The sequence below is a fragment of the Triticum urartu genome, chromosome 2 (assembly GCF_003073215.2).
Source record: "Triticum urartu cultivar G1812 chromosome 2, Tu2.1, whole genome shotgun sequence".
Classification (NCBI taxonomy): domain Eukaryota; kingdom Viridiplantae; phylum Streptophyta; class Magnoliopsida; order Poales; family Poaceae; genus Triticum; species Triticum urartu.
In genome coordinates, this window is record NC_053023.1 from 227416251 (window position 1) to 227429098 (window position 12848).

Here is a 12848-nt window from a genome sequence, read left to right on the forward strand (position 1 = left end):
TGAACAACTTGCTAGGGCTAGATAGATTGAAAATATTGAATCTGATGATACCGATTGTCGGTGTCAAAACTGGCGGATCTCGGGTAGGGGGTCCCGAACTGTGCGTCTAGGCGGATGGTAACAGGAGACAAGGGACACGATGTTTTTACCCAGGTTCGGGCCCTCTCGACGGAGGTAAAACCCTACTCCTGCTTGATTAATATTGATGATATGGGTAGTACAAGAGTAGATCTACCACGAGATCAAGGAGGCTAAACCCTAGAAGCTAGCCTATGGTATGATTGTTTTTCGTCCTACGGACTAAAACCCTCAGGTTTATATAGACACCGGAGAGGGCTAGGGTTACACAGAGTCGGTTACAATGGTAGGAGATCTACATATCCGTATCGCCAAGCTTGCCTTCCACACCAAGGAAAGTCCCTTCCGGACACAGGACGAAGTCTTCAATCTTGTATCTTCATAGTCCAGGAGTCCGGCGGAAGGTATAGTCCGGCTATCCGGACACCCCCTAATCCAGGACTCGTTCAGTAGCCCCTGAACCAGGCTTAAATGACGACGAGTCTAGCACGCAGATTGTCTTCGGCATTGCAAGGCGGGTTCCTCCTCCAAGTACTTCATAGAATATTTTGAACACAAAGGTAGTGTCCGGCTCTGCAAAATAAGTTTCCACATATTGCCATAGAGAGAATAATATTTACACAAATCTAATCTGCTGACGTATTCCGTAGCGTGACATCACACCACGGCCAAGTCTTTATTCAAATCGTTTTACTGTCCCACCGCAGCGCGTTTAGCGAGGCGGTTTCCTTGGCACGTCTTGTCAAAGCAGAGATCGTGTCCCCTTATTCCGGGATTCTCATCAATACGGGCTTGGGTAACCCAACTGCACCATTGATTGCGGCACTTGGGAGATAAGCGAGTTTTACCAGGCTGGTGGGGACGCATAGTCGCGTCCGCCCATATAAGGGGATAAGGATCCACCTTTTCATCCATGCCTTCTTCCTCCTTTGCCTATCCATTTCCGCGCACTCGAGCTTCAGCGCCCAAGTCCGCACACCCCACCTCAACCTTCTCCAGCCATGTCCGGAGCGGGAGGCAAGTGGATGGTCTCCTCCGTCACGGAAGGACACATCAAAAAGCTGAGGAAGGCTGGATACTTGTCTAACGACATTGCGCACCGGCTTCCCGAAGAGGGGCAGCTCATCCCCACCCCTAGGCCCCATGAGAGGGTGGTGTTCCTCCCCCATTTCCTTCGCGGACTGGGCTTCCCTCTCCACCCATTTGTCCGGGGGCTCATGTTCTACTATGGCCTGGATTTCCACGATCTGGCCCCGAACTTTGTCCTCAACATCTCGGTATTTATCGTCGTGTGCGAGGCTTTCCTTTGCATCCGCCCCCATTTCGGCCTATGGCTCAAGACTTTCAATGTCAAGCCGAAGGTGGTGCACGGCACCCAGGCAGAGTGCGGAGGCGCCATGGTGGGCAAGATACCCAACATCCTATGGCTCGAGGGCTCCTTCATGGAGACCCTAAAGGGGTGGCAATCGGGGTGGTTTTACATCACCGAGCCGCACGACCCTGAATGGGTCGCATCCCCCGAGTTCTGATCCGGACCCCCTACGCAGCTCACCTCCTGGAAAGAGACGGGCCTATCGTGGGGTAAAAAAGGAGAGCTGACCGGACTCCAAACATGCGTCCAAACCCTGGTGGACAAGAAGCTCAAACTTGTTAACGTAGTCCAGGTTATGCTCATCCGCCGGATCCTCCCATGTCAACAACGGGCTTTCAACCTGTGGGAGTTCGACCCGGCACAGCACCGAACTCTGAGCAGGCTCTTCGACACGACGTACGAAGATGCCTGGAAGGTGCTTTTCAAGGGCGCCGAGGCCCCCGCATCCGGTACCGAGGATCGCGGTTTCAGCACGCAGCGTCACGCTAGTGCGATAAGCTGTTTTTACCTTTTACAGGGTATTAGTTTTTCATAGTTTGACTCCATGTGGGATCTAAGCTCCCTTACCTTTGACAGGATTGGCAGGAGACGTCCAGACAGATCAACTGTCCGGCTCCTTTGCCCGAAGGCCCGGCGGACGCTCTCTTGGCGAAGCTGCTGGTTCCGGCACCCTATGTGGTGCCGGAGAAGAAGGCCAAGAAGAAGGCCACGGGGACTCGAAAGAGTGCCCGGCACCTGGAGGTGTCAGATTCATCATCCGACGACTCCAAGACGCACTCCTCCTGTGAAGACGAGGAGGAGGAAGAAGAGACCTCTCCCCCTCCAGCGGGGGGAGGGAAGAAAAGGAAGGCCGCCCCAACTGGGGAGGCCGAAGGGTCCAAGAAGGGGAAGACCCTTCCTCTGAACTACTCCACCAACGCCGATGACGGCGAAGAGGAGTGGCCGCACAGGGCCAAGCCCCTGGCGAGATCGTAAGTATTCGGACACCAGAGCAATTCATAGTGTTCCTTTCTTGCACAGCTCCTCCTTACGCCGAATATGACTATGCAGTCCGCCCAAGGCCGGGCTCGACGAGTCGTCGAGCGGCTCCCTGGATTCGTCGGACGTGAATTCACTTCCGCCCGCTACCTCCCCCCACCCTACGGATGCCGCCGAGGTGCTGTCCCAACAGGTTCCAAGCCAGGAGGAGGTGGTCCTGGAGGCGCCGCAAGGCGACCTCCCGGACTCCAGGTGCAAAGGGGATAAAACCCCCAAGGGCTCCGAGTCCGTCCTTGAGTCGGACACCGCGCCGGAACCTTCAACAGTTCCGGACTCCGGTAGGAAGCCTCCTTCCAAGAGGAGGAAGCCTACCGAGCCGGTGACATCCGTCCAAACGGAGGCACCAGACAATTTGCTGGAGGTGCTTAACGGCGCCTCCATCGACGAGGAGCACCGCACTATTATGAGTGCGGTGATCCAGAAGGTTCAGTCCGCCAAGAGTGGACTGACTGAAGCCTGTGCCAGCCTTCTAACAAGCTTTGAGGTAAGTAAAGAATATGTAAAAATATTACTGCATAGACAGTAGCCCCTGATGCTCTGTTCGGCGTTCGGAAAGAAAATCCGAATAGAGGATCTAATAACATTCGCAGGAGTCTAACATAATCAAGTCAATATGTGTATGCAGGCTTCACTGCTGGCCTCCGCCGCACTGACTACGAAGGTGGATACGTTGAAGCAAAACCTCAGGCGGTCCGAGAACGAGCTTGACCATGCCAAGAGGCAACTCGAGGAGAAGGAAGGTAAGTAATACCTTGCGCAAGTATATAGAGAAGATGTGGTTGCAAAAAATGACAGGATCAACGTGCTATTATAGGGGCCATGACCGAGGTGGCAACCCTTAAGAAAGCGCTGTCCGAGGCTGAAAACAGAGCGTCCGCGGAGCGCACAGAGAGAGGGAAGCAGGAGGCGCGGGTGGAGGAGGTGCAGAAAGAGCTCCAGGCTCTCGTGAAAAAACACGAGAGTTTGGAGCTTGACTCAAAGACGCAAGCGTACGAGCTTGCGGCAGCCCTTGAAAGCGCGAAGTCTGCCAAGGCCGAAGCCCAGAAGGCCCTCCAAGAAATTGAAGCGATGAAGAAGATAGCGGCGGGTAAGGCATTCATTATGCAAAGAAAGCACGTGAAAGTGAATTACTTGTTACTTACCCGAGTCCGGAGCTCTCCAGGAGCATTCGTAGATTTGCCCCGCAGTGCGTCTGATGCCGCCGCCTACTACCGATCCGAGGAGGGAGCTCGACGGAGAAGGTGTTCTGGTCTCAGTATGCTGAGGCCGGACACCTGGTGCCTTTGAGAAACTAGCTGAAGCAAATGGTCGAGCTCCACAAGGTGGCCGAACAGGCCATAAAGGGCCTCATAGTTCGGCTTTGGCCTGGAGAGGCTCTGCCTGGGAGCTACTTCGGGCTGGTGAGGCGGCTGGTGGATGCCTGTCCACGACTTGAAGTAATCAAGCGCTCCGTTTGCATCGAAGGTGCCCGTAGGGCGCTTGCCCGTGCTAAAGTGCACTGGGGCAAGATGGATGCAGAGAAGCTAGTGAAGGACGGGCTGCCGTCGGGCAAGGAGCATCGCATCCCGGAAGCGTATTATGAGGGTGTCCTGAAGGGTGCCCGCCTTATAGCGGATGAATGCTCCAAAGATGTAATTTTTGAGTAAACTCGCATTTGTGATCATGTACGCTGAAAACTTGCTCATATGCGCTAAGCAACGCTTTTGAATTTAAAATATTACCTTCTGTGCGGCCGTTTATCAAATTTGAGAGATGGCGAGTCGTCGGCTTTTGCCCCCATGCCACGAGTGCTGGGGTGTTCGGGATAAACATGAGCGCTCCTTTTCCCATTCTTGGGTCCTTCGAGGGAGGCGCTAAACACAACGAACGAGGCAATCGGACTATAATGCTTGAACACTCTCACTTAGCCATAGAATTCTATAATTTTAAATTTCGGCGAAGCCCCTAATGTTCGAAAGACCGAGTTCGGGGCGCTATCCACGCCTAGGCCAGACAAAGCCGACTCCTCGCTCTAAGCGGCATAAGTCTTTAGGGACTCGAAAACCTCTCCAACAGCGACCAGCTCTCGCCTTATCATGACAGTCAGTTTTAGCTTTCTCTACTGAGGTGCTTAGCCCAGCTCAACTGGGGCACAATCGCAGTAGTTCTCCTAGTGCTACCTTAGCCAATATGACGGAACGTAAGGTACCAAAACATAGGAGCCGGGCAAACCCAACTATTGACCCAAGACATGATTCGTTGCCGACGCATATAATGCTACAAGTTCGGGGTGCCGCACTTGTGAAAGTGTTCGGACTTCTCACACCGTGTTGTGGGGTACTTATGCCCCTGGCGTATTGGCCATACCAAAGTGTACGGGTGCAACATGTCATTAATGAACATATATTCGTAAAAAAGAGTAATGCAATAATAGACGGAAGCTATGCATTGTTTATTTAAAAAGGCTGCGATCAAAGCAGAATGATACAAATAGTACGATAAGCAAAAGATGGGACTATTTAACATGTCCTTTCCAGGGGCGAGCTGCGGAATGGTATGTGAAACAGGTATACTGCTCGTTATAGAGACCACCTTAGAGTTCCATAGTGCGGCGTAGCTTTCTGCTCCCCTGGTTGTTGTATCGTTTGTGCGGCAATTGTACTGTCGGACAGGCCTTCCGAAGAGTGGAGTCCTGAAAGTAAGAGAAAATGAAGAAGTCGGCAGCCCCTAGTGTGGTTTAAGCCGTGTTTCGGGCGTGCCGTGATGGTGCCCCTCCCCCTTTGCCCATGGTATTTCCAGAGCGTAGTTATGTACGCGCAACACTGGTTTCGCAAGTTCGCGAGGGCTGGGGTTGGGGCCGCATTGCTATGCTTGCTCGGAATGTGCCAGGCGGTCTTGTTGTAGGTTACTAAGGGCACGCTTGACGGTGTCCAAACTTTTAATGGCTGGACTGGAGAATTGCCTTGAGAGGCTGCTTTGTACTTCCGCTGCGATAGCCGCCGTATGCTCCTCCGTTCGGAGAGAGCGTTCGGTGTTTCCATTGACCGTGATGACTCCTCGAGGGCCTGGCATCTTGAGCTTAAGGTATGCGTAGTGCGGCACCGCATTGAACTTGGCAAATGTGGTTCGCCCGAGCAGTGCGTGATAGCCATTGCGGAACGGGACTATGTCGAAGATTAACTCCTCGCTTCGGAAATTATCCGGAGATCCGAAGACCACTTCAAGTGTAACTGAGCCTGTACAGTTGGCCTCTACACCTGGTATGACGCCTTTAAAGGTCGTTTTAGTGGGTTTAATCCTCGAGGGATCGATGCCCATTTTCCGCATTGTATCCTGGTAAAGCAGGTTCAGGCTGCTGCTGCCGTCCATAAGGACTCTAGTGAGGTGAAATCTGTCAATAATTGGGTCTAGAACCAATGCGGCGAATTCTCCATGATGGATGCTAGTGGGGTGGTCCCTTCGATCAAAAGTGATTGGGCAGGAGGACCATGGGTTGAACTTTGGGGCGACTGGCTCCATCGCGTATACGTCACTTAGCGCACGCTTCCGCTCCCTCTTGGGGACGTGGGTTGCGTATATCTTGTTCACCGTCCGCACTTGTGGGGGAAAACCTTTCTGTCCACTGTTGATCGGCGGCCGGGGCTCCTCCTCGTCATCGCTATGCAGCCCCTTGTCTCTGCTTTCGGCATTTAACTTGCCTGCCTTCTTGAACACCCAACAATCCCTGTTGGTGTGATTGGCTGGTTTTTCGGGGGTGCCATGTATCGGCATGAGCGGTCGAGTATTCGGTCCAAACTGGACGGGCCCGGAGTATTTCTTTTGAATGCCTTTTTCCGCTGACTGGGTTTAGAGCCTCTGAATCTGGCATTAACTGCCGTATCCTCAATATTGTCGCCGTTAATGCGGCGCTTTTGCTTGTTGCGACATGACCTGCCACTGCTGTCCTTGGTATCCGAATTACCAGGGCTCTTTGTCATGTTATTGCTGCGAGCTAGCCAGCTGTCTTCTCCCGCGCAAAAGCGGGTCATAAGTGTCGTGAGGGCTGCCATAGATTTCGGCTTTTCCTGTCCTAGGTTCCGTGCAAGCCACTCGTCGCGGATGTTATGCTTGAAGGCTGCTAGGGCCTCTGCGTCCGGACAGTCGACGATTTGATTTTTCTTGGTTAGGAACCGTGTCTAGAATTGTTTGGCCGATTCCTCTGGCTGCTGAATTATGTGGCTTAGGTCATCGGCGTCTGGTGGTCGCACATAAGTGCCCTGGAAATTGTCGAGGAATGCGGCTTCCAGGTCCTCCCAACAACCAATTGATTCTGCTGGCAAGCTGTTAAGCCAATGCCGAGCTGGTCCTTTAAGCTTGAGTGGGAGGTATTTGATGGCGTGTAGGTCATCACCGCGGGCCATGTGGATATGAAGGAGATAGTGCTCGATCCATACCGCAGGATCTGTTGTGCCATCGTATGATTCGATGTTCATGGGTTTGAAACCCTTGGGGATTTGATGATCCATTACTTCATCTGTGAAGCATAGTGGGTGTGCGGCGCCTCTGTATTGGGCTATATCACGACGCAGCTCAAATGAGCTTTGTCTACTGTGTTCGGCCCGGCCGGATTTACTGTATCCTGTGTGATGAGTACCGTCTCGTGCCGTGGGGTGCCCACGCGATCCGTAGATCGATCTTGTTTGCCTTGCCTTGTCTTCCAATATATCTTGCGGGTCTGGCACATTTTCCCGTTCCTTGGTATTTTTTAAGCGGCGCTGGGGTGCGGCTTGAGTGGAGGGCCGAGAGGCCTCTCTGTCGCGGCCACGAGGTGGCCAGTCGGCCACGTCATGTGCTGGTGATGTGGGTGCTTCCTCCTCAAATCGGGGTAGCGACCTGTGCTTTGGGTAGCTCTTGGAGGGGCGTTCGAGTTCATACTCTTCGGCCGCAAGGACTTCAGTCCATCTGTCAGCTAGCAAGTCTTGATCAGCTCTAAGCTGTTGCTGTTTTTTCTTGAGGCTACTCGTAGTGGCCATAAGCCTGCGCTTGAAGCGCTCCTGCTCGACGGGATCCTCAGGCACGACAAATTCGTCGTCGTCGAGGCTTGCCTCGTCTTCGGAGGGAGGCATATAATTATCGTCCTCGACCTCTCTGTCTGCCGCTCTCTCATGAGGGTTGTCTTCTCCATCCTCCTGTGATGAATCTTGCTGGAGGTGGTTATCTTCGGCACTGTCCGGGGTGTTATTATCTCCCGTGCCGGAATCACCGTTTTTGCTTTGGCGGGATTTAGAGCGGCACCGCTGACGCCGGCGCTTAGGCTGCTTCTTGGAGGGGTCATCCTCTGCTGTTCCATCGCCATTGCCTTCTTTTGGGGTGTCCACCATGTATATATCATATGACGAGGTGGCTTTCCAGTGCCCTATAGGCGCTGGTTCTTGATCGTCTCCTACATCGGCGTCCATACCGTCGATGTCTTCGAAGTCGAAGTCGAGCATGTTGGTTAAATCATCGACAGTGGCTATGAAGTGGGTGGTGGGTGGGCTTTGAATTTCTTCATCATCCGCATCCCAACCTTGCTGACCGTAGTCCAGCCAGGGCTCTCCTGATAAAGAGAGAGACTTTAGTGAATTCAGAATATCACCGAAGAGCGAGTGCTGAAAGGTGTCCGCGGCGGTGAACTCCATGATCGACGCCCAATCAGGTTCGATCGGTAGGGGCGCGGAGGGCTCGGAGTCTGGAGAGGAGTCCGACTCCTTGGAGTCACGGGCTTCGCAGAGAATAGGGCTGGTGTTTGGCTCGATCGCCATAGAGATTGCAGCCCCCGAGGCAGTGTCCAACCACCCATCCTCGATTGGCGCAGTTGGCTCCGAATTAAGGGTCAGAGCTGATGCGGGTGCGGCCTCTAGGGCACTGTTCGGCGGCAGAGCTAGATCATGCCCATCATGACAGTGTGGCGCGCTCGGCTGCGGCTCGAATCCGTCGAAGATCAAGTCTCCATGGAGGTCGGTCGTGTAGCTCAAACTTCCAAATCTGACCTGATGGCCAGGGGCGTAGCTTTCGATCTGCTCCAGATGACCAAGCGAATTGGCCCACAGTGCAAGCCGCCGAGTACGAAGATCTGTCCGGGTAGAAAGGTCTCACCCTGGATCGCATCGCTGTTTATGATCGTAGAAGCCATCGGGCCTAAAAGTGATGACACAAAGGAACTCTCAATGAAAGCACCAATGTCGGTGTCAAAACCGGCGGATCTCGGGTAGGGGGTCCCGAACTGTGCGTCTAGGCGGATGGTAACATGAGACAAGGGACACGATGTTTTTACCTAGGTTCGGGCCCTCTCGACGGAGGTAAAACCCTACTCCTGCTTGATTAATATTGATGATATGGGTAGCACAAGAGTAGATCTACCACGAGATCAAGGAGGCTAAACCCTAGAAGCTAGCCTATGGTATGATTGTTGTTCGTCCTACGGACTAAAACCCTCCGGTTTATATAGACACCGGAGATGGCTAGGGTTACACAGAGTCGGTTACAATGGTAGGAGATCTACATATCCGTATCGCCAAGCTTGCCTTCCACGCCAAGGAAAGTCCCTTCCAGACACGGGACGAAGTCTTCAATCTTGTATCTTCATAGTCCAGGAGTCCGGCCGAAGGTATAGTCTGGCTATCTGGACACCCCCTAATCCAGGACTCCCTCACTGATGAAAGTGATGATGAAGAATCACTTGTTATTCCTAAGGGTTATGTTTTTGATCAAGAAGCTTCTTTAGCTATTTTAGCTTGCAAACATAGATATTCAAAAGGTTATTAGCTAAATGGAATAAGCAATCTCTAAATGCTAGAATGAAACCTGACCCTGCTTTTGCTACTTCACCTATCTGTGTTACTGATAAGGATTATGAATTCTCTGTTGATCCTAATATAATTACTTTGGTTGAATCTGATCCTTTTCATGGCTATGAATCTGAAACTGTTGTGGCACATCTTACTAAATTAAATGATATAGCCACCTTGTTCACTACTGATGAGAGAACTCGTTACTTTTATATCCTTAAAATATTTCCGTTCTCATTAAAGGGTGATGCTAAGATATGGTTTAATTCTCTTGATCCTGGTTGTGTGCGTAGTCCCCAGGATATGATTTATTACTTCTCTGCTAAATATTTCCCTACTCATAAGAAACAAGCTGCTTTAAGGGATATATATAATTTTGTGCAAATTAAAGAAGAGAGTCTCGCACAAGCTTGGGGGAGGCTTCTCTAGTTACTTAATGCTTTGCCTGATCATCCTCTTAAGAAAAATGAAATACTTGATATCTTTTATAATGGACTAACCGATGCTTCCAGAGATTACCTGGATAGTTGTGCTGGTTCTGTTTTCAGGGAAAGAACGCCGGATGAAGCTGAAATTCTATTGAATAATATGTTGACAAATGAAAATAATTAGACACCTCCGGAGCCAATTCCTGAGCCAATTCCTAAACCAACTCCAAGGAAAAGGGGTATTCTATTTCTCAGTCCTAAAGATATGCAAGAGGCAAAGAAATCTATGAAAGAAAAAGGTATTAAAGCTGAAGATGTTAAGAATTTACCTCCTATTGAAGAAATACACGGTCTTAATTTACCGCCTATTGAAGAAACATATGGTCTTAATCCTTTACCTATTGAAGAAACTCATGGTCTTGATAACCCGACATAGGTAGTAAAGGTAAATTCTCTCTATAGATATGATAAAGATGAAATCCCATTTACTAAGTTTGCTAGCCGATGCTTAGATGAGTTTGATAAATTTATGGCTAGGCAAGAAGACTTTAATGCTTATTTTGGTAGACAATTGAAATACAATTCAAATATGCTTGAACACTTGGGTGATTATATGGCTAATGTCAAAGGTGAACTTAAACTTATTAGTAAACATGCTTCTATGGTTACCACTCAAGTAGAACAAGTACTTAAAGCTCAAAATGATTTGCTCAATGAATTGAATAGTAAGGATAATGATAATGTTGTTAGAGTGGCTTCTAGAACTGGTAAAATGACTTAGGAACCTTTGTATCCTGAAGGCCACCCTAAGAGAATTGAGCAAGATTCTCAGAGAAATAATATAGATGCACCTAGTCCTTCTAAAAGGAAGAAAAAGAAAAATGATAGGACTTTGCATGCTTCTAGTGAACCTGTTACTGAAACACCTGAGATTCCAAATGATATTTCTATTTATGATGCTGAAACACAATCTGGTAATGAACTTGAAACTAGTGATAATGCTAATAATAATGTTCATGATGATGCTCAACCTAGTAATGATAATGATATAGAAATTGAACCTGCTGTTGATCTTGATAACCCACAATCAAAGAATCAACGTTATGATAAGAAATACTTTGTTTCTAGGAAACATGGTAAAGAAAGAGAGCCTTGGGTTCGAAAACCCATTCCTTTTCCTCCCAAACCATCCAAGAAAAAGGATGATGAGGATTTTGAGCGCTTTGCTGAAATGATTAGACCTATCTTTTTGCGTATGCGATTAACTGATATGCTCAAAACCAATCCTTGTGCTAAGTACATGAAAGATATTATTACAAATAAAAGAAAGATACTAGAAGCTGAAATTCCACCATTCTTGCTAATTGTACTTTTAAGGGTGGAATACCAAAGAAACTTGGAGATCCAGGAGTACCCACTATACCATGCTCCATTAAAAGAAACTATGTTAAAACTGCTTTATGTGATCTTGGAGCCGGTGTTAGTGTTATGCCTCTCTCTTTATATCATAGACTTGATTTGAATAAGTTGACACCTACTGAAATATCTTTGCAAATGGCTGATAAATCAACTACTATACCTGTTGGTATTTGTGAGGATGTGCCTGTTGTAGTTGCAAACGTTACTATTTTAACTGACTTTGTTATTCTTGATATTCCCGAGGACGATAGTATGTCTATTATTCTTGGAAGATCCTTTTTGAATACTGCAGGGGCTGTTATTGATTGCACTAAAGGCAATGTCACTTTTCATGTTAATGGTAATGAGCACACGGTACACTTTCCGAGGAAACAACCTCAAGTTCATAGTATCAACTCTATTGGAAAAATTCCATCGATTATATTTGGAGGTTTTGAATTTCCTCTTCCTACTATCAAGAAGAAATATGATATTCTTATTATTGGGGATGTGCATATCCCCGTTGAGGTAACATAGTGTTATTCGAAATTTTTCCGGTTCCATGTTATTCAGAATGAGTTCGTTAACAAGACTTGATCAACCTTGTTAGTGGATTCCTTTTGATGATCATGAGATAGATGAAATTAGAAAGCACAACCTTCTGTACCCCACTTTTACTTTCTGTTATTTATATTAAGTAAAATAAAAATAAATATTTTTCTGTTTGTTAACTGATTATTCGTGCAATATAAAATACCCCGAAAATAAAAGTTCACCAAATGCCCTGAAATTTAAATATGATTTTTTCTATAATATTTGAGAATATTTGGCACTAAGAACACAGCAGGGGGGGTCAACCACCTGCCCATGAGGGTGGAGGGCGCGCCCTACCCCCCTGGGCGTCCCCTGCCTCGTGGGCCCACGGTGGCCCTCCTCCACTTATCCTTTCACCCACACACTCCTTCTTCCTCCCCCAGACATGAATATCCAGCTCAAACCCGAGTCCAAGCTCATCTTGCTGCCATTTTCGATCTCCTTGCTCAAAGCACCTCTTACAAAACTGCTTGGGGAGATTGTTCCTTGGTAGGTGACTCCTCCATTGGTCCAATTAGTTTTTGTTCTAGTGCTTTATTCATTGCAAATATTTAGTGCTTAGGTGACCCTGTTCTTGAGCTTGCATGTCAAATTTATATGGTCAAAAGTAGTTTTGATGCATGATATAGGCTCTAGGCACTTATAGGAGTAGGTGACCCTGTTCTTGAGCTTGCATGTCAAATTTATATGGTCAAAAGTAGTTTTGATGCATGATATAGGCTCTAGGCACTTGTAGGAGTAGTTGCTATCAATATTAATGAGTTTGGTTTACTTTTATTTTGAAGTTACTAAAAATTTCAGAATTTTTCAGAAAATGATAAAGAGACTTTTGAGGGGCTCATCGAGCCGAAGCTCGAAGGAAAAGGCATCGAAGCCTAAGTATAATCTGCCTCGTACCGCGGAGGTTCGGTCGTGTGAATGGCCTTCCGATGATTTCTTGAGAGTAGCCGGGATATATGAAGATTTTCATGAATTGGCTAAGAATGCAGGCCTCACCACTTTCCTCCACGACCAATGCGATCAGTATCTCTTACTCACAAATATCTTTATGCAAAACTTTCATTTCCATTCTAGGAGCTCACCACCTACGGTGGAGTTTTATTTATATGATGAGCATAAGGAGATGTCACTTTATGATTTTTGTCGGGTTTG